Here is a 27,652-nt window from a genome sequence, read left to right as displayed (position 1 = left end):
CCTCCTTACTGCCTAGGGGCAGCCCCTGTGGGAACATCTGCACTAGGGCTGAAGGTAGGTCATGGAGTGCTGGTGGCCTGTCATGAGAGTGTGTGTATGTGTGTGTGCCTGTGTGCACATACGAAAATAAAGAGGGCAGCCTATGCACAGGCTGGACCACTTTTTTCCTTTTGCTCCTGAGAGAGAATGTCTTCTTGTTTAACTATTGCTCTGAATTACCCCCCCTCCCCCCATACACAGTTTGCAAAACACAAAACTCCCTCCATTTGATAGTGTCAGTATCCCAGCATTGGGACTAAACAACCAAATATCTAAAATCTCACCATTCAATGACCCTGAAGGACATCTCAGTTACCATTGTTTTTTGTTTTGTATTTTTTTTTAGTTACCACTGTTTTTACAGAACAGGTGGAATTAGATTTTTTCCAACCTGAAAACACACTGTTGGGCCCTAACAATAAAATGCTTTGGAATATTTCAAAGCTAAGACTTTGTATAACTTCTTAGAGGAAGTGAATGACTGTTTCTCACCCAATTCGGAGCTTCTCCCAATGATCTCGGCATGGTGGGAAGGACAATATTTATTCATGTCAAAGTGTTCACATCTCTTCCTTCTGTAGCATCCTCAAAAGACGTTACATTTTGCTTGCTTAGATCCTCTCCCCGGCTTGATTCCTCTTCCCTCTATGGATACTTTGCTTTTGTCAGTTTCATTCCTGGCAGTGAGTCCACACAGACAAGGGGCAATGGAGAGTAACAGAGAAAGTTGGACCTAGAGAAAAAGATTAAAAAAAAAAAAAATCAGAACAAAGACTTACAGAAGAGCAAAATATATTGAAAGTAAAGTGGAAGAAAGAAAAGAGTCAACACATATTGTCAGGGAGAAATCTAGGTTGAAAGTTAAATTGTACTTAATGTCTTGGACAGACTGAGCCACATGGAGTCACAAATATATTAGGGTTTCAGCACATGCAGTTAATCTTGCGCTGCAGTGTGTGGTTGACCTTGAACTGAAAATTGGTGAAAGCAGCTAAGAGAAGCTAGTGTGATTATTGAAGACTTCCCCAGAAGATGGGGTTTGGGTTGAATCTTGGTAGGAAAGATTTCCTTAAGCAGAGATAGTTGGATGGGCCTGGGGAAAACGGGCCCCTAAAACTAGGGGGCCGGGGTGAGAAAACTTCTAGTGGGGTATGGTGAACACCACAGACGAACAAACCAGAATAAAAGAACCTATGACCCCACATGTGTGCTAAACTGATACACAACTGTGCACACCAGTGGGAACCCAAGCATGACCTTGCATAGGCCTACAATATCATTTGAATGAGTGAAAGTAAGGTCCTGTCTAAGATCACACAGCTGGTTGGTGCTTGACTCCCATTTTCAGTTTCCTTCCATTTTAATACTATTTTTCTTCTTTTAGACAAAAAGCCACATAGTGGATGACTTTCAGATATGCTAAAAACTCATCCCCTGGAATGAGGAAAGTCCGATGTCATTAACAATGTTTATTATTCATGGAAGGGAATGGCTGTTTATATGGATCTGTGAAAAACTGCCCTTAGGGGTCATGTCTAATTTTATTTGAGCTAACTTTAAAATTAGACCACAATACTAGTTTTATTATCATCTTTTAATCACGTCACAAACAGTAATCCTTCAGCATCAAAGACCAGCAAACCTGGCAGCACAGACTTTTAATTGGAAAAAAAAGGACAAATGTTAATCTGCTTTTGTTTCTGGAGTAGGATCATTATTCAATGTCAGATCCCTACTGCTAGTTAAATAAAAAATATTTCAGAAGTCAGAATAGATTTTGTAATTGTTATTTTTAAATGTCCTATGAGGACTTATAAAATAAAACAGGCCCCAGATGTTGCCAGTATACTGTATTCACAATCAGAGCTTTTGATTCACTTGGTCTCCCCACTCCTTTAAAAAAAAAAAAAAAGACACAATCCTCTGTGTTCATTTGATGTGCTGGCACTTTGCACTAACTCCAACATGGATGGAACATTTGCTTTCTATACTTTTAATTAAGGATACAGAGATGAAAAAGACTCCGTTCTTGTGGGAAAACTGTCTTCCAAACTCAGCCTCTGAAAAGAGCACAGTCTTTCTTCTCTCCCAGTTACTGCAGTGTGTAACCTCAGGCAAAACTACACAACTCTTTGTGCCTTAGTTTCCTCACTTGTAAAATGAAGATAAAGTGGTAGCTACCTCAAAAGCCTGCTCTGCGGGTGAAATAAACTAATCTATATAAAGTACTGAGAAGAGCGTCTGGTGCACAGTTAGGTACTGTATGTGCTAACTGTTCTGCTGCTTTGCTGTCTCCATCACTATCATAGCTCTAATAACCTCAAAGATCAACTGAATTGAAGATCTGATGTTCAAGTCATTGGCAGAGAAAGCCCAAAAGATTAAATGTAAAAGAAGGCAGGTTGATTTTAAAGAGCCAAGAAAGTTTGGCACAGAGATTGATGGAGAGAATGACAGCCCTAACTGAGGCCAAGTCGCAGGGGATCTGCACAAAAGTCCTTTATTTTATAAGGTCATTACTGACTGATAGGAAATAGATTTGAATCAAATCCTTTTTGGAGCTTATCATTAAGTAGGCACCTCCAAAAGTATATGTGAGAGTGGACTTTAGGTTTATTTTATTTTGGAAGAGAAGCACATGTTTTGTTAATTTGGACTGAATGCAACAAACTAAATCTGAAGAAAAAGAAGATAATGAATGTTTTTAAAGCACTTACCACGTCCAACCACTGCTCTAAGAAACATATGTTATTTCATTTTATCTCTACAATGCTATGGGATATGTCCTGTTAACCTGTTTTATAGGTGAAGAAAGTGAAGCTAAATGAGATTAACTCACATGGTTGAGGTCACTTAATTAGTAAATGATAGTGTGAGGCTGCCAGGGTTAATACCATGACAGGCAGCCTGGATTAAGTTTTAGCTTCCCCCGAAATGGTAAGATTCCCTACCCCCATCAGGTAACCTGGAGCCAGCCAATCAATATGCGCCCAGTAAGAAACAAAGGGAAAGCTGAAAAGCCCGCGAACGCCCAGGTTTGAAAAAGCCCGCGAAAGTCTGTACCAATAGAATTGCTTTGCAAACATGTAACCAATCCGCTTAAGCCAGCTACTAATTGCTTATGCATATCTTATAAATTTGCTAACAGCTTGGGCTCAGGGCTTTTTTCTGACCCTGCACCACTGTGATGGGTGGGGGCAGAAGGCCCTGGCTCGAGTCAGTAATAAACTTCCCTTTTTGGCGAGTTGCATTGTCTTGGAAGCCTTTTCTCTTCCCGCTCGGGGATTCGGACATCGGGCATAACAGATAGAGCTAGTATTCAAATATAGGTCTGATCCAAAAGCCAATGAAAATGCCACTCTAAAACCACACCCATGGGAAAAGACTCCTCATAACTACCTTGGTTATTACCAGCAACAGCCACGTCTCCAGTGGGCACTTCTTCCTGAATGCTTTCAGACTGCTTTTGTAATTTATCTCCAGCTCTGACTTTTGGCTCCTCCAACTACCTACCCAACAAGTCCAGGTGGATAGCTGATGTGCATCTCAACATGTACAAAAGCTGAACTCTTGGTTCTAGGACCTCCCCCCAAACATGTTTCTCCTGCCTCTTCCTTTCTTTAGGAAATGGCAACTTCATTCTTAGGAGTTTTAGCTCCACACAAAGGAATTATCCCAGATTTCTCCTTTATCTCCTTCTACCCACATCACGTCCATTTACAAATCCTCTACAACATATTCCTTAAATGTCACAGAAAACAAAATAAACTCTATAAAATCCCCCATATTACAGTGAGTTCAGTTTTCAGTAGGAAATTTTTATATTTAAATATTAAGAATGTTAATAATGTTAAAAATGATCAAGTCAATTTTACCTTCATACCTCATTGCCAGTAGTTACAGAACTTTATCAAGTTACAAAAATATTTATAAATGAAATATAAAGCCTTTCCCACCTCTCAGATTTATCTTATCACTTATATTCATTTTCCAAAAACTATTCAAACAGAATTCAAGCGTAATGATATTCCCTTATGGGAGAAAATTCGTGGCAAGATTTTTTTTTTTCTTAAAAATATCTCCTACTAAATGTTCAAACACAGAAATGTAGAAGAGCAGAGTTTAGACTGGGGGGACAGCAGCTAAGTGATAAGGTTATCTCCCATGGGACATTCCATCAGTAAATTTGGGCATTTGTTGATGAAAATACTTCTCACATCTTGCCTCACTAAGATTATATATCATCTGATGGTTGCCATGAAAATAGCAGTAATGCTAACAAGGATTAGCTCAGGGTTTTAACCACAGGGTACAGCATTATTTTCTGTGAAATCACTTGGGAATCAATGCAGATACGATGTTGGGATAAAAAGCTGATGAGGCTTAAGTAGGGTAGTCCAAACTCTTTCTCCAAATCAGAGCCTATCCATTCCTTACCCTGATAATACCTACAGCTTCATCATTTAAGCTCTAAGCCTCTTTAAACCTCATATCCTCCACAGATCCTTTCCTAATAATTCTAGCTCTCAGTTCTCACTTCTGTCTCTCAATTCATATTTTTTAAATAGTCTTCATATTATAATTTAATAATCTAATGATAGTGTCTTGCATGGTTCTCCAGAAGTAAACTGAATAGTCTCTGAGTGCCTACCTTGCATCAGTACTAAGTGCTATCATGTGAATTATTTCTAAGTCCTCATAATGATACCTGTTAAGCAGGTATTATTAACCCACTATTTAGATGAGGAAACTGAACTTTGGAGAGGTTATGTGATTTTCCCAGTACAAGTTATTTCCTCAAAACAATCACTTGTGCTTGACTGTAGGCTATTTGATGTAAGGGTAGCTCACCTCTTGCCGCTTCTCTAGGATTCAGAAAGGGTTTGTCTCACAATGGACAAAAATGATTTAAAGAAAATCAACAGTGAAAAAAATAAAGAGAACTATACCTGATGTAAGCAAGTAATAGGAAGACTGTTGGGTTTGTTTGTTTTTGTTGAAGAAATCAAATATACTGAAAAATATAACAAGGTCCACTTACTATTTTGAAAAAAATTAATTAAAAAAATCTTAGGTAGAGTTGTAACTATGAACATACCATTTGGTCATAATTAGTTGTGAGATATGTTGCCAATCATTTGTTATTACTAATAAAGTAATGAAGTAAATATTTCATTTCTTCAAAAAATTTAAGTAGTAACAAAATTAAAAATATTTACTCACTATATTTTCTTGACTAGAAGAGAAAGGTATTAGAGCTAGACCTCTAGGCAAAATAAACATATGTCTTGAAGGAAAAAAGGTTAAGAACCAAAAAATATTGGGAAAGGGATCACCTATCACTAGACTCCTTTCCTAACTGGGTGAACATAAGCAATTCATGTAAGCAATCTGGCCTTTTTGTCTCCTCAGGCCCTCAAACACATGGGACAAACTAACTCTACCCACCACCAGACCATCCTTCAGGGGGAATTAGATGTTACTTTGTGTTCTGAGTTGGCATCTGTTCTATTTTCTTGATTCTCCATGGATGGTGAAGGAGCAAAAGGAGCTTACTGCTTCTGGAAACTGCCTAGTATGTTGGCTTTGTGAAAATGAAATCTATAAGCTTTGAAGTTGACTCAGCTGCCTCCTTCTGAGAAAAACGGAAGGTCAAGGGATGAGTCTCTTACAAGATTCCTCTTAAAAAGACAGAAATCTATCATGTAAACCTGGCTGCAAAAAAGTGTCTTTATGATTTTAAACAAAGAAAGTTGTGAAAGTTCACTTCTCAGGAAGAGTTAAGAGATTAAAAGCATATCTCACTTTCTCAGCCATTAAAATACAATAAAAACCCATTTCCTACTTCTCCAATGTGTTGGAAAATCGATTAGTTAATGTCTGCGAAGGCTTTCAGGTATAATATGTTATCTCACTGCTAAGCGTTATTCTATTTAAACTTGTTTGTGCTTCCTTTCTGGCAACTCCCATGTCTATCTGGGATGCAGTGATGGAGATTTTTAATTACCTGAGTTTTATAAGCCTGAAAATTCTCAGGAGCAGGAAAGTTTAAAAAGATAGAAATGAAAATTTGGGCACATTCAGACAGAGGCTCATTTAAATGTCAAAATAATTATTCCAAATCAAAATAACCTGTCACCTCACAGCTCCTAAGGGGAAGAGAAGGTGCTCTGTAAAGTCAAAATGATCATAATCATTAATACACTTAACATACTAAGGAAGAGCAAAAATACAAAAAGGCAACAATTTCAAATAACGTGGTGTGTATATGTGCACTCAGTCATGTCCAACTCTTTACGACCCCATAGACTGTAATGGCATGGGAAATGTAATGGCATGAGAAGAACCAGAGATCAAATTACCAACATCTGTTGGATCATCAAAAAAGCACAAGAGTTTGAAAAAAAATCTACTTCTGCTTTATTGACTACACCAAAGCCTTTGATTGTGTGGATCACAACAAACTGTGGAAAATTCTTAAAGAGATGGGAATACCAGATCACCTGACCTGCCTCTTGAGAAATCTGTATGCAGGTCAAGAAGCAACAGCACTGGACATGGAAAAACAGACTGGTTCCAAGTCAAGAAAGGAGAACGTCAAGGCTGAATATTGTCACCCTGCTTATTTAACTTATATGCAGAGTACATCATGCGAAATGCCAGGCTAGATGAAGCACAAGCTGGAATCAAGATTTCTGGGAGAAATATCAATAACCTCAGATATGCAGATGACACCACTCTTATGGCAGAAAGTGGAGAGGAACTAAAGAGCCTCTTGATAAAAGTGAAAGAGAAGAATGAAAAAGCTGGCTTAAAACTCAACGTTCAAAAAACTAAGATCATGGCTTCAGTACCATCACTTCATGGCAGATAGCTGGGGAAACAATGCAAACAGTGACAGACTTTATTTTGGGGGGGTTCCAAAATCACTACAGATGGTGACTGCATGTGATCCATGTGCTGTGATCCATCTGATCAGATTGGTTGTTTTCTGTGGTTGTGGCTTTCAGTCTGTCTGCCCTTGTCTAGCTGGGGCTTCTCCTTTGCCCTTGGACGTGGAGTATCTCCTCACAATCTCCAGCAACCTCACAGCCGATGCTCCAGCGCCTACCGTCTTGCTGGGGCTTCTCTGCCCTTGGACGTGGGGCATTAGCCAACTCCAAATTTCCCATCGGCAGGAGGATCTCCCAAAGAGAGATTGTAGCCACCCCGAAAACTCTCCAGCTTATTATTTGAGATCCTGTAGAGTCTGAATGTTCTTCTTGAGGACTGTGGGACTTTATTTAACTTAGCTGGAGGTATTTACCCAGAAACAACATGTCTCATTCAAGATGGCTCAAGTCCCTCCTTGTCAAGGGGTCAGGAGATCTGTCTCCTGTCTGTCGTGGAGTACAACCTCTGCCAAGCTGTGCTGGCTCTTTAGAGCTGTCCTGAGAAATCTTATCCCCAGAAACTTAATTTTGGGGGTGTTCATTAGAATGGCATTTGTAGTTCTGAATAGGTATCTGAGATCTCCCAGGGGCTCACAGGTGTATTGAGTGTCCTCTTCTGTTTTCTTCCACGGCTTGACTCATGAGTAGTGAATCCAGGAGTCATGTCCTGGTGCCTTGACTGCTGTGGGGGTAGAAAGTGTTACAGGATAGGGGCCCTTCCATGTGGGCTGGAGTTGAGCCTTTGGGGACCCATCTTTCGAGACTTTAATTAGGACTTGAGTCCCTAGACTCAGGTTCGTGACATTGTATAGGAGACAGGGATGGACCATCCCCATGGAAAAGAAATGCAAAAAGGCAAATGTTTGTCTGAGGAGGCCTTACAAATAGCTGTGAAAAGTAGAGAAGCGAAAAGCAAAGGAGAAAAGGAAAGATATTCCCATTTGAATGCAGAGTTCCAAAGAATAGCCAGGAGAGATAAGAAAGCCTTCCTCAGCAATCAATGCAAAGAAATAGGGGAAACAATAGAATGGGACAGACTAGAGATCTCTTCAAGAAAATTAGAGATATCAAGGGAACATTTCAGGCAAAGATGGGTTTGATAAAGGACCGAAATGTTATGGACCTAACAGAAGCAGAAGATATTAAGAAGAGGTGGCAAGAATACACAGAAGAACTGTACAAAAAAGATCTTCACAACCCAGATAATCACAATGGTGTGACCACTGACCTAGAGCCAGACATCCTGGAATGTGAAGTCAAGTGGGTCTTGGAAAGCATCACTACGAACAAAGCTAGTGGATGTGATGGAATTCCAGTTGAGCTATTTCAAATCCTGAAAGATGATGCTGTGGAAGTGCTGCACTAAATATGCCAGCAAATTTGGAAAACTCAGCAGTGGCCAAAGGACTGGAAAAGGTCAGTTTTCATTCCAATCCCTAAGAAAGGCAATCCCAAAGAATGCTCAAACTATTGCACAATTGCACTCATCTCACACGCTAGTAAAGTAATGCTCAAAATTCTCCAAGCCAGGCTTCAGCAATACATGAACCGAGAACTTCTGATGTTCCAGCTGGTTTTAGAAAAGGCTGAGGAACCAGAGATCAAATTGCCAATATCCGCTGGATCATTGAAAAAGCAAGAGAGTTCCAGAAAAACATCTATTTCTGCTTTATTGACTACGCCAAAGCCTTCAACTGTGTGGATCACAATAAACTGTGGAAAATTCTGAGAGATGGGAATACCAGACCACCTGCCCTGCCTCTTGAGAAACCTGTATGCAGGTCAGGAAGCAACATTTAGAACTGGACATGGAATAACAGACTGGTTCCAAACAGGAAAAGGAGTATATCAAGGCTGTATATTGTCACCCAGCTTATTTAACTTATATGCAGAGTACATCATGAGAAGAAGCACAAGCTGGAATCAAGATTGCCATGAGAAATATCAATAACCTCAGATATGCAGATGACACCACCCTTATGGCAGAGAGTGAAGAGGAACTCAAAAGCCTCTTGATGAAAGTGAAAGAGGAGAGTGAAAAAGTTGGCTTAAAGTTCAACATTCAGAAAACTAAGATCATGGCATCTGGTCCCATCACCTCATGGAAATAGATGGGGAGACAGTGGAAGCAGTGTCAGACTTTATTTTTTTGAGCTCCAAAATCACTGCGGATGGTGACTGCAGTCATGAAATTAAAAGACGCTTATTCCTTGGAAGGAAAGTTATGACCAACCTAGATAGCATATTAAAAAGCAGAGACATCACTTTGCCAACAAAGGTCCATCTGGTCAAGGCTATGGTTTTTCCAGTGGTCATGTATGGATGTGAGAGTTGGACTGTGAAAAAGGCTGAGCGCCGAAAAATTGATGTTTTTGACCTATAGTGTTGGAGAAGACTCTTGAGAGTCCCTTGGACTGCAAGGAGATCCAACCAGTCCATCCTAAAGGAGTTTAGTACTGGCTGTTCATTGGAAGGACTAATGCTGAAGCTGAAACTCCCAATACTTTGGCCACCTCATGCGAAGAGTTGACTCATTGGAAAAGACCCTGAAGCTGGGAGGGACTGGGGGCAGGAGGAGAAGGGGATGACAGAGGATGAGATGGCTGGATGGCATCACTGACTCGATGGGCATGAGTTTGAGTAAACTCCGGGAGTTGGTGATGGACAGGGAGGCCTGGCGTGCTGCAATTCATGGGGTTGCAAAGAGTCGGACATGACTGAGCTACTGAACTGAACTGAACTGAGTCCCTGGAGCATATAGTGGTGACTCTTTAGAATCTTTTGGGTCCTGGTTGACACTCCACAAGCATACATCCTGTTGGAGTTGCCCTATGGCCATGGTATAAGACCAGCAGGTCTGAGCCTCTGGATCTTGGAAGAGGTCATTGACACAAACAAAAGGTCTCCAATATAGCATCTCATAAGGACTAAGACCAACATGTTCCTTAGGGGCAATATGGGTGCAGAGGAGAGCTATTGGTAAAGCCTCCTTCCATCCCAGGGAGGTCTCCTGGGTTATCTGCTTTTATCACTGATCTTAAGACTTGGTCGGCTCTTTCTTCTTTTCCTGAAGACTGAGGCCTCCAGGCACAATGGAGATAATAAGTAACGCCCAATGCTTTAGCGACCCCTCGGGTGAACTTAGAAGTAAATGATGTCCCATTGTCACTTTGTAATGACCTGGGCAGACCAAATCTTGGAATGATTTCATGGAACAGTGTTGTTTTTTTTGTTTGTTTTTGTTTTTTTTTTTACCACCTCCTCAGCCTTCTCAGTCTGGGAGGGAAAGCTTTCAATCCATCCTGTGAATGTACCTATCATGACTAATAGATATTTTTACCCTTGAGAAACTGGCATCTGGGTGAAGTCCATCTGCCAATCCTCTCCTGGGTAGGTCCCACATCGTTGGACAGGCTGAGGTTTTCAAGCTCCTTGGGGGTTGTTTAATTGGCAAGTGGGACAAGAGGAGACCACTTGCCTTATAGTCATTTGGAGGCCTGTTCCTCTGCAGGATCTTTCTAGTAACCATTGGAGGGCCTCTTTTAGCCCTTCCAGCAAGGCAGTGGGGTTCTCACTGGGCTCCTGAGTTACTGCTGAGGCCCGGGCATTGCTGATTACTTTTTGCTGGGCAGCTTTCAGTCCTGCCTTCACACATATCAGAAAACGATCCTTTTCCAAGATGTGCTCAGAGTCATTATAATTCCAATTAGGACCTGAGGAGGGGACTGCAGTTTCCCCTACTGGGTATTTATCACTTGACATGTGAAGCCCCATAGCATATCTTTGGGCTTCCTTTAAGAGCCTAGCATGCTCAGGGTCAGATAAAGTTTGACTAAATATGACCATGATGTCCTTCCACATTAAGTCAAAGGCCAAGGTAATGTGTTGGAATGTATCTATATATTCCATCTGTATAGCTTTCCAGGTCTTATTTGATCTGTCCTAGCTCTAAGAGGGTGAAGGGCTTATGGACTCAGGTTGGTCCAAATACTCCTCCAGTTTCGACTTAGGGACATACTCGAGTTCACTGTTGTGGAGGGGGTGCTCCCAGATATGGGGGCATGTTTGGATACAAGGAAGGAGCACCAGGCAACTCGGGAGCCATGGGAGGTGAGCCTTCACAGGCGGGTACCTTCTCTTGGTTGTCTGTGCCTAACACCACTTGCCTAGTAGGCTCACTTTTAGGGCATACAACAATCCCATACTTAGGACAGAGTTCCTTCATATTTCTTAGTCGGAAGAAAATTTGGACATAAGGAATCTCTGTCCATTTCCCTTGTCTTTTGCAGAATAAGTCTAGCTGCAGGATGGCACTGTAATTTAAACTCCCATCCTCAGGCTAGTGTTCCTTGTTCCCCAGAGGATACCATGGCCACATAGTGACACAAAAAAATTTTAAGTGACTTCTCCTTAGAGTTAGAGAATCAAACAGCTTCCAGTTATCAAGGATGCATCTCAAGGATGTTTGTCAGGAAGTGGATTGGTTATTTCCCATCTGAAAGACAGTGATGACAGGGAGGAAAAGAAAAAACTAATAGGCCGCCTTCAATTTCCATTGAAGGTGGTGAGTCTTTTTGCAACTTACCCTACACAGTACTGTTGCAACCTGAGAGCCAGGCATCCCTGGGTTAGGGTGCAGATCCCCAGGCAAGCTGAGGAATGACAGCCTTCTGGAGATCAAATCCCCGAGCAGATCAAGGCAGATCAGCCTCCTGAGAATTGGGTCCCAGGGCAAGTCGAGGCATGTCAACCTCCTGGGACCCCTTGACTGGTGGATCCCTGAGCAGGTTGAGGCATGACAACCTTTTGAGGGCCAGATCCCTAGGCAGGTCGAGGCAGGTCAACCTCCTGGGACCCTGGACTGGAGTTGGGCATCCCCAAGGTCTCCAGCCCATATGGAAGGGCCCCTACCCTATAATACTTTCTACCCCCACAGCAGTCAAGGTACCAGGACATGACTCAGGTATTTTATATATTCACACAATGGAATATAATACATCAAAGCAAATGAATTACCTAAGCTGTAAGTGTCAACATGGATGAACTACAAAAACAAAATGCTAAGTGAAAAGAAGTCAGACACAAAATAATTCACATTGTATGATTCCATTGATGCAAAATTAAAAAACAAGCAAACAAAACGGTATTATTTACAGATACACATTTAGCAAGTAAAACTCACAGAAAGCCAAGGAAAGGAATGATTATCACAAAAAGTCTGGATAGTGGTTCCTCTGGAAGGAGGGGGTTTGCTGTCACTATTTGCAGATGACATATTATATATAGAAAACCCTAAAGCCTCCACCAAAAAATGATTAGAATAAATCAGTTCTGTAAAGTTGAAGGATATGAAATCAATAAACAGGAACCTGTTGAATTTCTGTACACTAATAATGAATTACCAGAAAGAGAAATTTATTTAAAAATTTTTACCAAAGTATAGTTGCTTTACAATGTTGTATTAGTTTCTACTGTAAAGCAAAGTGAATCAACTATATGTATACATATATCTCCTCTTTTCTAGATTTCCTTCTCATTTAGTTTGTCGCAGAGCACTGAGTAGGTTCAGTGCTGAACTATACAGTAGGTTCTCATTAGTTATCTATTTTGTTATAGTTGTTGTTGTTCAGTTGCTCAGTCATGTCCGACTCTTTGTGACCCCATGGACTGCACCACACCAGGCTTCCGTGTTCTTCACTATCTCCCAGAGCTTGCTCACACTCATGTCCATTTAGTCAGTGATGACATCCAACCATCTTGTCCTCTGTCGTCCCCTTCTCTTCCTGCCTTCAATCTTTCCCAGCATCAGGGTTTTTTTCCAGTGAGTCAACTTTTCGCATCAGGTGGCCAAAGTATTAGAGCTGCTGCATCAGTCCTTCCAATGAATATTCAGGATTGATTTGCTTTAGGATTGACTGGTTTGATCTTCTTGCTGTCCAAGGGACTCTCAAGAGTCTTCTTCAACACCACAGTTCAAAAGCATCAATTCTTCAGCACTCAGCCTTCTTTATGGTCTAACTCTCACATCCATACATGACTACTGGAAAAACCATAGCTTTAACTAGATGGACCTTTGTCGGCAAAGTAGTGTCTCTGCTTTTTAATACACTGTCTAGGCTTGTCATAGCTTTTCTTCCAAGGAACAAGCATCTTTTAATTTCGTGGCTGCAGTCACCATCTGCAGTGATTTTAGAGCTCAAAAAAATAAAGTCTGACACTATTTCTATTGTTTCTCCATCTATTTGCCATGAAGTGATGGAACCAGAGGCCATGATCTTAGTTTTTTGAAATGCTGAGTTTTAAGCCAGTTTTTCACTCTCCTCTTTCACGTTCATCAAGAGGCTCTTCAGTTCCTCTTCACTTTCGGCCACAAGGGTGGTGTCATCTGCACATCTGAGGTTATTGATATTTCTCCCAGCAATCTTGATTCCAGCTTGGAATGATCCTATATATAGTATTTTTACACTGTATCAATAGTGTGTATATGTCAATTCCAATTTCCCAATTCATCCCACTCCTACCCCTTCCCCTTCCCCTCTTGGTGTCCAGTCTGTGTGTCTTTATTTGGGCTTTGCAAATAAGATCATCTGTACAATTCTTCTAGATTCCACATATATGTGTTAATATACAGTATTTGTTTTTCTCTGACTTATTTCACTCATAATGACAGTCTCTAGGCCCATCCTACAGTCTGTACATCTCTACAAATGACCCAATTTTATTCTTTTTTTTTTTTTATAGCTGAGTAATACTCTATTGAAACCTATATGCAGGTCAGGAAGCAACAGTTAGAACTGGACATGGAACAACAGACTGGTTCCAAATAGGAAAAGGAGTACGTCAAGGCTGTATATTGTCACCCTGCTCATTTAACTTATATGTAGTGTACATCATGAGAAACACTGGGCTGGAAGAAGCACAAGCTGGAATCAAGATTGCCAGGAGAAGTATCAATAACCTCAGATATGCAGATGACACCACCCTTATGGCAGAGAGTGAAGAGGAACTCAAAAGCCTCTTGATGAAAGTGAAAGAGGAGAGTGAAAAAGTTGGCTTAAAGCTCAACATTCAGAAAACTAAGATCATGGCATCTGGTCCCATCACCTCATGGAAATAGATGGGGAAACAGTGGAAGCAGTGTCAGACTTTATTTTTTTGAGCTCCAAAATCACTGCAGATGGTGATGCATATTTCATCACTGCAGTCATGAAATTAAAAGACGCTTATTCCTTGGAAGGAGAGTTATGACCAACCTAGATAGCATATTAAAAAGCAGAGACATTACTTTGCCAACAAAGGTCCATCTGGTCAAGGCTATGGTTTTTTCAATGGTCATGTATGGACGTGAGAGTTGGACTGTGAAGAAAGCTGAGTGCCAAAAAATTGATGCTTTTGAACTATGGTGTTGGAGAAGACTCTTGAGAGTCCCTTGGACTGCAGTCCATGGGCTGCATCCATGGATGCAACCAGTCCATCCTAAAGGAGTTTAGTCCTGGGTGTTCATTAGAAGGACTGATGCTGAAGCTGAAACTCCCAATACTTTGGCCACCTCATGCGAAGAGTTGACTCATTGGAAAAGACCCTGATGCTGGGAGGGATTGGGGGCAGGAGGAGAAGGGGACGACAGAGGATGAGATGGCTGGATGGCATCACTGACTCAATGGACGTGAGTTTGAGTAAACTCCGGGAGTTGGTGATGGACAGGGAGGCCTGGGGTGCTGCAATTCATGGGGCTGCAAAGAGTCGGACACGACTGAGTGACTGAACTGAGCTGAACTGAATACTCCATTGTATATATGTACCACATCTTCTTCATCCATTCATCTGTTGATGGACATTTAGGTTGCTTCCATGTTTTGGCTATTGTGAGTAGTGCTGCAATGAACATTGGGTTGCATGTGTCTTTTGGAATTATGGTTTTCTCTGGATATATGCCCAGTAGCAAGACTGTTGGCTCATATGGTAGTTCTATTTTTAGTTTTTAAAGGAACCTTCATACTTCTCTCCGTAGTAGCTGTACCAATTTACATTCCCACAAAAAGTGCAAGAGGGTTCCCTTTTCTCCACATCCTCTCCAGAATTTAGTTTGTAGATTTTTTAATAATGGCCATTTCAACAGGCATAAGGTGATAGATACCTCATTGTTGTTTTGATTTGAAGTTCTCTCATAATTAGTGATGTTGAGCATCTTTTCACGTGTTTGTTGGCCATCTGTATGTCTTCTTTGAGGAAGTGTCTATTTATGTCTCTGCCTATTTTTTTTGATTGGGTTTTTTTTTTTTTTTTTTTTTTTATATATTGAGCTATATGAGCTGTTTGTGTATTTTGGAGACGAATTCATTGACAGCTGCTTCATTTGAAAATACTTTCTCCCATTCTAAGGATTGTCTTGCTTATGGTTTCCTTATGTCTTTTCATCTTGCTTATGGTTTCCTTTGGTGTGCAAAAGCTTTTAATTACGTCCTATTTATTTATTTTTGTTTTCATTTTCATTAAATGAAAGGGTGGGTCAAGAAAGATCTTGCTGCTAAACTGATGTACACACATAATTATTCCAGTAAGTTTTGAAAACTTTCTTGCTTCTAGCACAAAATGATGTTTCAGACTCAGCCTAAGTTCCTACTACAAACTTGGAATTAGTAATTTCTCCAAGGAGCCCTGGTTCCTTTTAGTCAAGAATGATATTTAGGAGGTAAAACTCTGTGCATTAGGGGTACTTATTACTACTAGTATTTCATTGCTTCTAGGCCTTCTGAAGTCAGAGCTAGGAAAAAAATACACGATGAACTGCATTTGTCTAATATGTTCTGATTCTGGCTTGTGTATCTGTCCTAACCTTTTTTTCTTCTTTTTGTCCTAACCTTTTTAACTCTTGATTTTTCTGACATTAAGTTCTTATCTATTTTTACAATTGTCCCTTCCCTTGCAACTATATCTCTTGTTTATATCAAACTTACTATAGCCACTAAAGCATCACTTGCTAAATACTGAGGTGCTACTGTTTTTTCCCTGGATTGTATGACACGGCATGATTTTGACCATGAATCTCATTAAACAAAAATGAATGGATACTGCTATTAAATAATGTGTAGCAACACTTACTTGCTGAGCTCTAATTTTACAATGCCACAACTCTATTATTTACCTATGAGTAATTGATTGAAAAAAAAAAAAGAAATCAGATTTTCTATATCATCATCAAATTTTATAACCTTCTGATCTTTAGGGCACTGTGATTGGCACTGGAGATACAAACAAGTCAAAGATAGTCTTTAGAATGAGGAGGGATGGTGTATACAATACAACTGCTACTTACTAAGCCAGAAAGTTTGCTAAGGATTTTATATATAGTCTACAATGCTAACAACCCTGTACGGTGTATAGTATGATTCCTGTTGTGTTTTTTATAATCCCTATTTTTTTCCACATGAGAAAAATTTGCAATTGCAAACTCTGTATCTCACTCAACATAATAATCTACAGATACAAAATAAACCCAGATTCATCTAGTACCAAAACCTGAATCCATTTCACTATGTCACGTTGCCTCCTAGAAAAAGTGATGATGAATGAAACATGCTCTGACTTAGCACAGCTTAAAGTTTTTGTTTTCATTACACACAAACTCCTTTCAGATACTGACTGTACCACTTAGGTGGAAGAAAGGCTTACCTGAGAGATTCCTCCAGAGGCTTTGTGTCATTCTAACAGGGTATCCCAGAGACTCTATTTTGCTTAATGCCTTTACGATGAAGGAATTAAGATACTTGTTAACACTGACTGTTGATACTCAAGTAGGCAAGAACACTGTCACCAATCCTGTTTCATATTAGAATAATAATTCTCATCCTTGGCCATACATTATAATCACCTGCCTTTTAAAAAAAGATGCTGACATTCAGATCACAGAGCAGTTAAATGAGAATCTCTGGGGGTGGGACCCAGGAATCAGTATTCAGTGCAAGAACTACCCAGGTGATTCTTGTGCACATCAGAGATGAGAACTACAGCTGTAGAAAACAGGAACAACATTTGCTAAGGGGCTTTGATAAATTTGAGGGTGGGGAAGAGGGGTTTCCAATTCAAAAAAGAGGAAATCAAACGAAATGGATAGATACAAGTAACATTTTGAAGTCAGCAAGAAGTATGGAAAAGAGGTGTTTCCAAAAATCCAATTAGTCTCTATTCCAAGTCAGTCTGAATAAAGAAGAGACTGCTATTAGTTTAACCTGGTTCATAAAAGTTAGAATTCTCACCTGTATGGCTCCAAGAGTGAAAGTGAGTCACTCAGTCATGTCCGAATCTTTGCAACCCCATGGACTATACAGTCCATGGCATTCTCCAGGCCAGAATGCTGGTGTGGGTAGCCTTTCCCTTCTCCAGAGGATCTTCCCAACCCAGGGACTGAACCCAGGTCTCCTGCTATTTAAAGTCACACTAATTCCTAGTAGTAACAGTTGTCAATAATTGAGCACCTAGTATGGGCCAAATGCTTTGGTTTCTAAACAACTTTATGAAGTAGGTCTCTATTTTATAGAAGATGATTAAAAGATGGCTTATGTTTATTTATAAACACATCATCTGAACCAGTAGCTTCCAACCATGATCCTTGTGGGCCACTGAATTGCTATGAGTACACACAAAGTACAGCCTATAGACTAACTGCATCAAGTCACTAAATGCTGCTGTGATTACAGAACATAAATCCTTCTAGGAACATTATAATTCCCTGTCATTTTTGTTCTTTTTTATCATCCTGCAGATACTAGAATGACATCTATCATCATGTGAGAATACACCATATTTTTTTAATATTAAAAAGGGTCCTTTTTTGTTGAAACTGGAACTCTCAGCCATTGCTCATGGAAATGCAAAATGATACATGGTTCTTTGAAAAGCGGTTTGGCAGTTTCTTAAAAAGTTACACATGTCCACACAAAGACTTGTACATGAATCAAGTTCATGTTCATAGCAGCACAATTCATAATAGTCGAAAACTAGATAATCCATCAACTGGTGAAATGATAAACAAGATGCACTACATCCACACATCAGGATACATTCAGCAATAAAGAGGAACTATTGATATATGCTACAATGTAAGTGAACCTCACAAACATTATGCTAAAGAAGTCAGGCACACAAAAAACTATGTGTTGTCCAATTCTACTTATACAAAATATCCAAGAAAGACATCAATACAGATCAAAAGCAGATCAATGTTTGTCTGGGGCTGTGGGTGGGGATTAAAAACTGACTGCAAAAGGTCACCAGGGAATCTTTGCAGGGAGGGCAGGAGTATAGAAATTTTTTTAAGGTGGTTCACAGTGATGGTGGCACAATTCTATAAATTTGCTAAGAATAACTGAATTGTACTACTTTATAACTATTCTGAGGCACCTCTTGGAGACCTATGGCTCCTCAGACTATAGTTCGAGAACTACTGATCTAAACTAATGGCTTTTCAATTTATGTCTGGTGAGGTTTTTTCCCAACTCATATACTTTTACATGTGTCTCAATAAGAAGTCTCAATAAACAGATATAGATAAAGGTTATCTTTTATTAATATTAAATATTTATAAGTTTGACTATATAAGATTTATAAACTCATTAAAAATAATTCAGTTCAATCGCTCAGTCATGTCCGACTCTTTGCACCCCATGAACCGCAGCACACCAGGCCTCCCTGTCCATCACCAACTCCCGGAGTTTACCCAAACTCATATCCATTGAGTCGGTGGTGCCATCCAACCATCTCATCCTCTGTCATCCCTTTCTCCTCCCGCCCTCAATTTTAGGCTTTCTAAAAATAATTTGAAATTGAAGGACAAGGATGATAGTGGTAACTTTACTCAGTATTGATGTATTTGTGGATTTAGCTTAGCTCTGATTTTATTTTTTAATACAAATTTATTTATTTTAATTGGATAGCCCTAATTTAAAAATACTGAACACAAATTTTTAAATTCACCCAGTGAAGAAGTTACAAATGCCACCAGATTTTACACAGCTCAGGTTACAACAGCATCATACTATTTAGTTAACAGAGAGGGCACAAAGGCAAGGTGAACTGGCAGCACAACCTGAGGCACCAATGGTCTTTCACCTGTTTAAACTAGCGTTCATCTTAAGAGAACATAGGATGTTTTTTGGTAATGGCTCTTCAAAGTGTAACAAATATTTAAAAACACAATCAAATTTGCAGAACCTCTGAAAAACATTTTACCAACATTTTCTGGCCTGGTCCAGCTAGACTAGAGATTATTTTTCAGCTTTAAAAATACATGATAGTACTGTATCACTGTCCTGAACACCAATGAAGAGCAATGGAGAGATGCTATCAGAGTCAAAACAAATATTACCAGCTTTTCTGCTGATTATGTTTACTCACTGGTTACAGATACTTTATTTTTCAAGGCAACAATATTCAGGGACCAGAACTATGGGTCAGGCAGCATAACAAAAGAGTGTATAATTTGCAGTCAATTTTTTTTCTATGCCAGTAAACCCCAACCTATCACCTGCAATCCACATGGCAGGTATAAAAATTAGATGCCTCACCCCACACCAGGCAGGGGCAACTCATTTAATTCTGTTTTCATTACTCCAATGCAATATACTAAGCTGCCTACAGGGACCAATGGAATTCAGATTTCAATGTAAAAAAAAAAAAAAAAAAAGCCCACTGCCATTGTATTAAGTCAAATCTAGTAGCATTAAGAAGATCTACTCCCACAGTGACTCATCTGAATCTTGGACCTTGCAATTCCCCAAATTTAGACCTAATATGTTAGAATCTCAAGCTCTCCTCTTTTGAAAAAGATAATCAGAACACGATACTAACAGAACCAACCTGAGGACCCCTGAATCAGGCATGGCTCTCTCTGGGTAAATAATTAGAGAGTAAGTGAAGTTGCTCAGTCGTGTCTGACTGTTTGAGACCCCCATGGACTGTAGCCTACCAGGCTCCTTCATCCATGTGATTTTCTAGGCAAGAGTACTGGAGTGGGTTGCCATTTCCTTCTCCAGGGGATCTTCCCAACCAGGGATCAAATCCAGGTTTCCAGCATTGCAGGCAGATGCTTTACCATCTGAGCCACTAGGGAAGCCCCTCAATAATTAAGAGCAGGTTCAAATAATGTTTTTAACCTACTAAGGAGCAAGAGTACCAATCTGGAAAAAGCTGGAAATGCTGTCTTCACAGAAGGGCACTCCAATATGCAAAAGCTACTTTTCTTTTCTAGCTGAAGTGAGCCTCTCAACAAATCCTTGTCTTCCCAGCACACCCCTGATATAACAAACTGCTGAAAGTGGACTCCAAACCTCTAGATTCACTTTACTCAGTGACTTGGAAGTTAAAGAGTATCCAAAACAATAACATTCAGCAAAAGCAACTAAAAAAATAAGCCAATAAGATAGAAATAAATGTGAGCTTCTTGTTTCTGACTGACCACCCATTCTTGAAAATATACAAAAACCACTCTTAAATCAGTGGTTAACCTGTAACCTGTGCAAAGCCTTGGGAAATGTCACTAAACTTCTGATGCTCAGTTTCCATGTGTCAAACAAAGAATAAATACCACTACTTCCATTCCAGAGTGTGCTCTTGCTATGTCACGCTAGTACTTGTTTTCTTACTCCATCTCTCTAGGCCACCTATATTTCACCAGATCAGAAAGCAGAGTTGAGTCAGCTTCTGCTTACATCATTTTGTAACAGACACTTAACTCCCAAGAAATAATTTCCTCCTAAATTGTTCTGGTTGGTTGTATTCCTTTCATAAGCCTCCATAAGAAACACTTATTTAGAATAGGTATTAAATGGAGGAGAACTGGGCTTCCCCGGTGGCTCAGTGGTAAAGAAGCTGCCTATAGTAGATACAGGAGAGTAGGGTTTGATTCCTCAGTCAAGAAGATCCCCTGGAGGAGGGCATGGCTATCCACTCCAGTATTCTTGCCTGGAGAATCCCATGGACAGAGGAGCCTGTCTGAGCCTTTAAAAGGTTTTTTAAAAAGACAAAGAGACTGTTGTAATAATAAAAATAAAGTATTAAATAAGTGTTCTTGAGCAAATAAGTCAACCTAGCCAGGCCTATCTGGTTAATCTTTCATGAATGGTGAACAAAGACTCAAAAATCTATAAAGTCTTACAAGGATAAATATATCTTTCCCAACTGCTGAAAAAAGGTTTCAGAATTGAGTCAGAAAGGCTACTGAGCTGGCCCTGTAATGACTTCTTGAAGAACTGTCCAGCTTCTCCTTTTCAGCCAATCAAATAGTGATTTGATTCCCCAGAGGAGAAAGAAACCAGAGATCTTTAGCTCCACCTACCAACTGAATTTTCACCTTCACATACATTCAATACCTCCTGCAACTAGCTATTTTTCAAGTTTTTTCCATCTCTCTCCTGTCTCTCCACTGCCCCTCATCTCCCCTGGCCCCCTGGTTCTACTCTCTCCTATACCTCTCCTTCTTCCTCTTCTTTTCTCTAGTGGGAGCATTTACTTCCCACTTCCTGGTAAAGCACGACGGTTCTGACCCGTCTCAGGGCTCCTATAGGAAGCAACTGGGACACAATATAGTGAAATAACTTCACATGCTGCTGTAGCTAAGCCTTTCCCAGAGACCTAAGCACCAAAACCTAACCATGCAGACAAGAGCAGTGTTCTCCTGAGATCGTTTGTGCTTAGGGATGAGATCAGAGTAGATGTTCTTTTTTCCTCTGGTAACTAAACTCATTTTCAACACATAAGAAGGGCTGAGGTACAATAATAAATCCAGTTCTTAATTTTCAAAAGTAGATTTAGAGACCAGGGCATGAATAATGTTTCTGCATTTGTAAAAGGTATGTTCTGTATTTAAACTAGATTTCCACCTACTCAACCCTCAAACTTCTCTGCAATGATTTTACAGTCTTGACTTTGGTTAATTAATACTTCCATGACACCACCTTAAAAATCTACAAAAAAGAACTTTTACTTAATGAGGGAATAACGAGAACAAAATTTAAATATAGATATACATACCTCCTTTCATGTTTAAATAATAAGAAGAAATGTATTGATATAGTAAAAAATGTAACATCAATGAAAATCATTTGCTCTAGAAATTTCCCCCCAAGCTTTTCCTTTTAAAGATGGCACTGTTTTAACATTTGAGCTAAAACCATTAACAGAAATTTATCAGTGAAAGATTTTCTCTAGGTAAAAGAATCATGTACTTTTATTTATTTGTTTAGATGAATCATGTACTTTTAAAGATACGCAGATGATACCACTCTAATGGCAGAAAGTCAAGAGGAACTAAAAAACCTCTTGATGAGGGTGAAAGAGGAGAGTGAAAAAGCTGGTTTAAACTCAACATTCAAAAAACTAAGATCTATGGCTGATCCATGTTGAGGTTTGACAGAAAACAACAAAATTCTGTAAAGCAATTATCCTTCAATTAAAAAATAAATAACTTTTTTAAAAAAGAAAAAAAAAACTAAGATTATGGCATCTGGTGTCATCACTTTATGGCAAATAGATGGGGAAAAAGTGGAAACAGCGACTTTATTAAGATATTAAGCTCCAAAATCACCGTGGACAGGGACTGCAGCCATAAAATTAAAAGACACTTGCTCTTTGCAAGAAAAGCCATGACAAACCTATACAGCATGTTAAATAGCAGAGACATAACTTTGCCAGCAAAGGTCCGTATAATCAAAGCTATGGTTTTTCCAGTAGTCATGTATGGATGCGAGAATTGAAATATAAAGAAAGCTAAGCGCTGAAGGACTGATGCTTTTGAATTGTAGTGCTGGAGAAGACTCTTGAGAGCCCCTTGGACTACAAGGAGATCAAACCAGATAATCCTAAAGGAAATCAACCCTGAATATTCATTGGAAAGATTGATGGTGAAACTGAAACTCCAATACTTTGGCTACCTGATGTGAAGAGCCGACTCACTGGAAAAGATCCTGATGCTGGGAAAGATTGAGGGCAAGAGGAGGAGGGGCTAACAGAGGATGAGATGGTTGGATGGCATCACTGACTCAATGGACATGAGTTTGAGCAAACTCCAGGAGATAGCGAAGGACAGGGAAGCCTGGCATGCTGCAGTTCATGGGGTTGCAAAGAGTCCGACACGACTTAGCCACTGAAGAACAAGCGCAACAACAAGAGCTATAAGAAATACCAGAAATCATTAAGCAAACCCTTTCATTTTTAAGGTGAGAAAACTCCCAAGTTAAGTGATTGCCAAAATTTCACAGCTGGCTAATGACAGGCAAGGGTCTTTGCTCCTGACACCTTAAAGCTGGAATTCTTACAGGTGAAGAACACTTCATTTGTTGATATCAGTACAAAGGCAACAAAAATCTGAACTATTCTTACCACATACACGACAGACATTACACCAAAGCTCTGTTTTAACTTTTATAATTTTATTCCACAAATTCTTAACTTGTGACTCACCCTGCTGAGTTGATCCAATAACCTATTGGAGTTGATCCAATAACCTGAGTTGATCCAATAACAGTTCTGTTCTGATAATTTTTGGACAGTCCATGTTTCTTCTTAATCTGCTTCCTTACTGGCTGACTCTCCAACTCAAACTGAAGCTGTTTAACACCAGTCTCCAGCTCAGACACACGTCCTCCCCTTCTTGGTTCTCAAATCATCTTTCACATTTCTCTTGTTCTAATTGCTGGGGGGAAAGGATTTAATTTAATTTCAGTTCAGTTCAGTTGTTCAGTCATGTCCGACTCTTTGCAGCCCCATGGACTGCAGCACGCCAGGTCTCCCTGTCCGTCACCAACTCCCCAAGTTTACTTAAACTCATGTCCATTGAATCGGTGATGCTATCCAACCATCTCATCCTCTGTTGTCCCCTTCTCTTCCTACCTTCAATCTTTCCCAGCATCAGGGTCTAAAAACTCCAAAGCCTTTATTTTCGCTTTTCTTTTCCCTTGTCAGTCAAAACAAAACACTCTGCCATATAGGAAAAGTTGCCCACAACTGCAAAAATATTCCCTTCTTCCAAAGAAGGGAAGGTTGGTTTCACAAACAAAATGCCAGAACCTTTCTCATTATAGAAATTCAAAATCATTTTCTTTTGTTGAAGACATGTACAAAGGTGGGTTCCAAATGGAACCCAGAATGTGTGTAACTGCACATAGAAGATTACCCTGAACTCTATCACCAATCAAACTGACTGACTGGATGTTTCTTTCAGGTTAGCTATCTCTTTAATCAAATCCCTCACTGAAGGAATTTCAAATCACAAGCATCCATCTCTGCAGTAATACTTCTATATAATCATAATCAAATCTCTTTCTAATTTTTGAATCTTTTTAAAGACATCCTTTTATTTCTTGTTGCCTGCTTTCAAGTGAAAATTAAAAAAATTCAATTCACGGAGTTGTTTTTTGGCAGTCTACCTATAGGTTTCACAAACCACTTTTCAGAGTGGTATCTCAGGAGTTCATCAACTGGCTTAGCTAGTTAACTACAACTAGGCAGTTAACTGAACTACAGGGCATTCAGTGGTTTCCTTTTTTTCCTCTCTGATTTGATACGTCATTGAACTACAAACACACTTCTTATTACAGAAAAGTTTCTGAATCTGTACTCTAACTATTCAACCAGCAGTAGTAATATGGGACCAGACTAGGGTCAATTTCAGACTTTATTCAGGACTGTATTATTCTCTTGTGAGTAAAAAGAAAGCTGCAATCAAATTGGGTAACAATAGTAAATGTATAGGCAGAAAAGGACAAGTTATATGGTTCTCAAAGGTTGCATTTGACCAACCAATTGCATGTGTGAGAACGAGAACAGAAAGTACTGTTTAAATATATATAAATATACTGCAGTCCAAATTAAATCCTTAACCAATGGTCACATGATGAGCCCAGGCTCACCTTATTTCTGCAATGGAACCATATTTCCTAATTCTTGAGTATTTGAACGTTATATGAAGCTCTCTTAAGGCAGCTGTTTCCCTCCAAGTGGGAAGTTAAAACATGGCTACCTGGAGGCCTTAACACAGCTGAAAAGCTTTAGGATAACATGCTGATTAGTGACTCGCTACTTCTCTGAAAACCTGGAACATATTTTAAATGCTTCCCTGCTTTTTAATTATCTGTATGCAAACATCACTTCAGTGCTGTGTAAAGTAGCCATGGTGGTGGGGGTGGTTTAGTCACTAAGTCATGTCCAACCCTTGCGACTTCATGGACTGTAGCCTGCCAGGCTCTTCTGTCTATGAGATTGCCCAGGTAAGAATACTGGAGTGAGTTGCCATTTCCTTCTACAAGCGATCTTCCCAACACAGGGCTGAACCTGCATCTCTGGTATTGGCAGGATTCTTTACAGCTGAGCCACCAGGGAAGCCCCATTGTAAAAAAAAAAAAAAATGGGGCTTGAAAGTGAAAGTGTTAGTCGCTCAGTTGTGGACCTATTGCAACCCCATGAACTATAGCCCACCAGGCTCCTCTGTCCGTGGGATTTTCCAGGCAAGAATACTGGAGTGGGTTGCTTAGCCATTGGTATGCTCTATTTTAGATGCTGTGAACAGTACACATCGAGAACGGCCCACAGTGTTTGAAACCCTGCATGGACCAATTTGTTGTGAGCAGCGTGGGAAAGTCAAGTGGATTCAATGAATGACCTTCTCTGATGATCCCAAACGATCCATTCCACCCCGCTTCCAGGCAGTTTTCCATGAGGTAGTGTAACAGAGCAGGATGGGCACATCCCTCAGCAGGCAGCCTCTGCTGGGCCTCATTACGCCACACCCGTTACTAGGCAACAGGTCTTGCTCAGCCATTGGTCCGGTTCCTCAGTGGGCCCTGCCGATAAGCCACAAACTGTCAATGAGCAACCGGTGGTTGTCCTGCTCAGCTATTGGTCAGTGCCACAGTGGACCCTGCCCACAAGTAACAGTCAATGAGGGACCATGAGGTAAGTGATTCAGCTAAGGGTTAGTGGTGCAGAGATCATCAGGTAGATAGTGAAGCAAGAGGCAGATTCAGGCCTTCTCCTGGAGGCCCTCAAGCTCACCCAGCATCCCGCCAGCAGGTGAGCTGGAGGGCCCAGGGAACAGACTGGGGACTACGTCCTGCTCCAGAGCCCTGATTAAGGCCCTCCACCAGCCGTGGCCCAGGCCTTGAGGCAGTAGTGAACCTCTCCCCCATCCCTGTCTCTGTGACCTACTAGCAGTGGCTGACTGTGTGGGTCACAGTCTGTCAGACCTGGTCTCCCCTATTTGGGTGGACTTAGGAGACTGAGGGCCACTTGGGTTGGGTGCCTGGTTCCCTCGGGGATGACAGCTGGGCAGGGTGTGGGTACCTGGCCCTGAGGGAGCTGCCACCTGAGATCTGCCTCCTCTTAGCCAGGACTGGGACCTTGGAGAGTGAAAGCTGTGCCTTGGGACCTTGCTCTTTCTTGTCAGGACAGAGAATAACATTCATCTGGTAGAGATTTACAGGAACGTCGCTAACTGACCATGACCTGACCTGAAGAACAAAGGATCTGACACCAAGAAGTTTGCAACAACTAACCAACCCCCACCCTCACCTTTTGCTTTTGAAGGGGTTTGCTGAAAGCTTTCAGTAACCTTGGGGTTTTTAGGATATGAGACACCCTCTCCTTGTATAAATTTATAATAAACCTTTCTCTGTTTCAAACTCTATGTTTTAGTATTGATTGGCCTCACTGTGCCTGGGGCATGTGCACTTGCGATTTGGTAACAGTAGGATGAGGAGGGAAGGCGGGGGATGGATGAGTGAGTGGCTCCCAAAGCTACCCAGAGGGCAGGTGCCTCCCCAGGCGTCCCCACTCGGTCTCACTCATCGCCGGAGGGACGTCCTCACCTCCAGCTTATCTGTCAGTTCCTTGTGCAGCTGCTCATCCTGCCGACTCGTCTTGGCTCCTCTCCAGCAATGCCTTGCCCCCTCGGGTCGCTAACACCAGATCCTTCTGCCGAATTCTGGGCGGGCGCTGTGGCGGCAGTCCGACCCTCCCTGGGCTTGTCTTAGGGATGCTCCCCGGGTTCGGAAGGCCGTTCCCCGGCCGCCAGCAGCTCCAGTTCCTCCTCTAGCGCCAGTTCCAGCTCCGCGGGGCCCTCGGGAAAGGAGTTGAGGGCGGCGACAGCACGACGGATTGCGACCTCGGCTGCGGCGGGCAGCCAAGCGCAGCAGGAGCTCTTCAGCTTGGTTGGTGTTGAAGCGCGGCCGCCAGGCCCAGGCAGGAGGCGGGCGGACTTGGCCCGCGCGGAGCCCTCAGCGGTGCGGCTGGCCGGCCCGCGCCAGGCGGCAGGGTGGAGGGGCCCCGCAGCGCCGGCCAGCGCTCAGGGGGTCGGCGTTTGCTGAAGAGGAGGGGGGTGACAAAGGATGAGGAAGGGGAGACTGGGGGGACAGGAAGCAGGAGGAAGGTTGCGAGGGGGAACCGCCGGGTTTTCAGTCGCCCTGTTGCTGCTAGGTGGAGCTGCCGCGGTCGCCCGGGCAACGCTTTGCGGGGCGCTCCGCTGTCGCTGCGACGCTCGATGGAGCCGAGTTCCTCGTCCCTTGGCTCGGCGGCAACAGCAGTGACGGCGGTACCAGGTCGCGCGCAGCACAGCCCCGCGAGCTCCTCTCTGCCTGCCTCAGCTCCTCCAGTTCTCCCGGCCGGCCGCACCCCCTCTCCCCGCCCCTTGCCGG

General features: G+C 41.4%; 1 long non-coding RNA gene across 1 annotated transcript; it reads right to left on the bottom strand.

The window, feature by feature from the left end:
* Positions 1–286: 286 nt before the first annotated feature.
* Positions 287–27,652, bottom strand: LOC136145583 (uncharacterized). Its single transcript, XR_010658811.1, has 3 exons — positions 26,828–27,652; positions 23,427–23,658; positions 287–772 (listed from the first exon to the last, which is right to left on the bottom strand). It is a non-coding gene; the product is annotated as an uncharacterized lncRNA (long non-coding RNA).

Source organism: Muntiacus reevesi, chromosome 13, assembly GCF_963930625.1.
Source record: "Muntiacus reevesi chromosome 13, mMunRee1.1, whole genome shotgun sequence".
NCBI lineage: Eukaryota > Metazoa > Chordata > Mammalia > Artiodactyla > Cervidae > Muntiacus > Muntiacus reevesi.
Note: the sequence above shows the minus strand (reverse complement) of the source record. Positions and strands in the feature narration are given on the sequence as shown.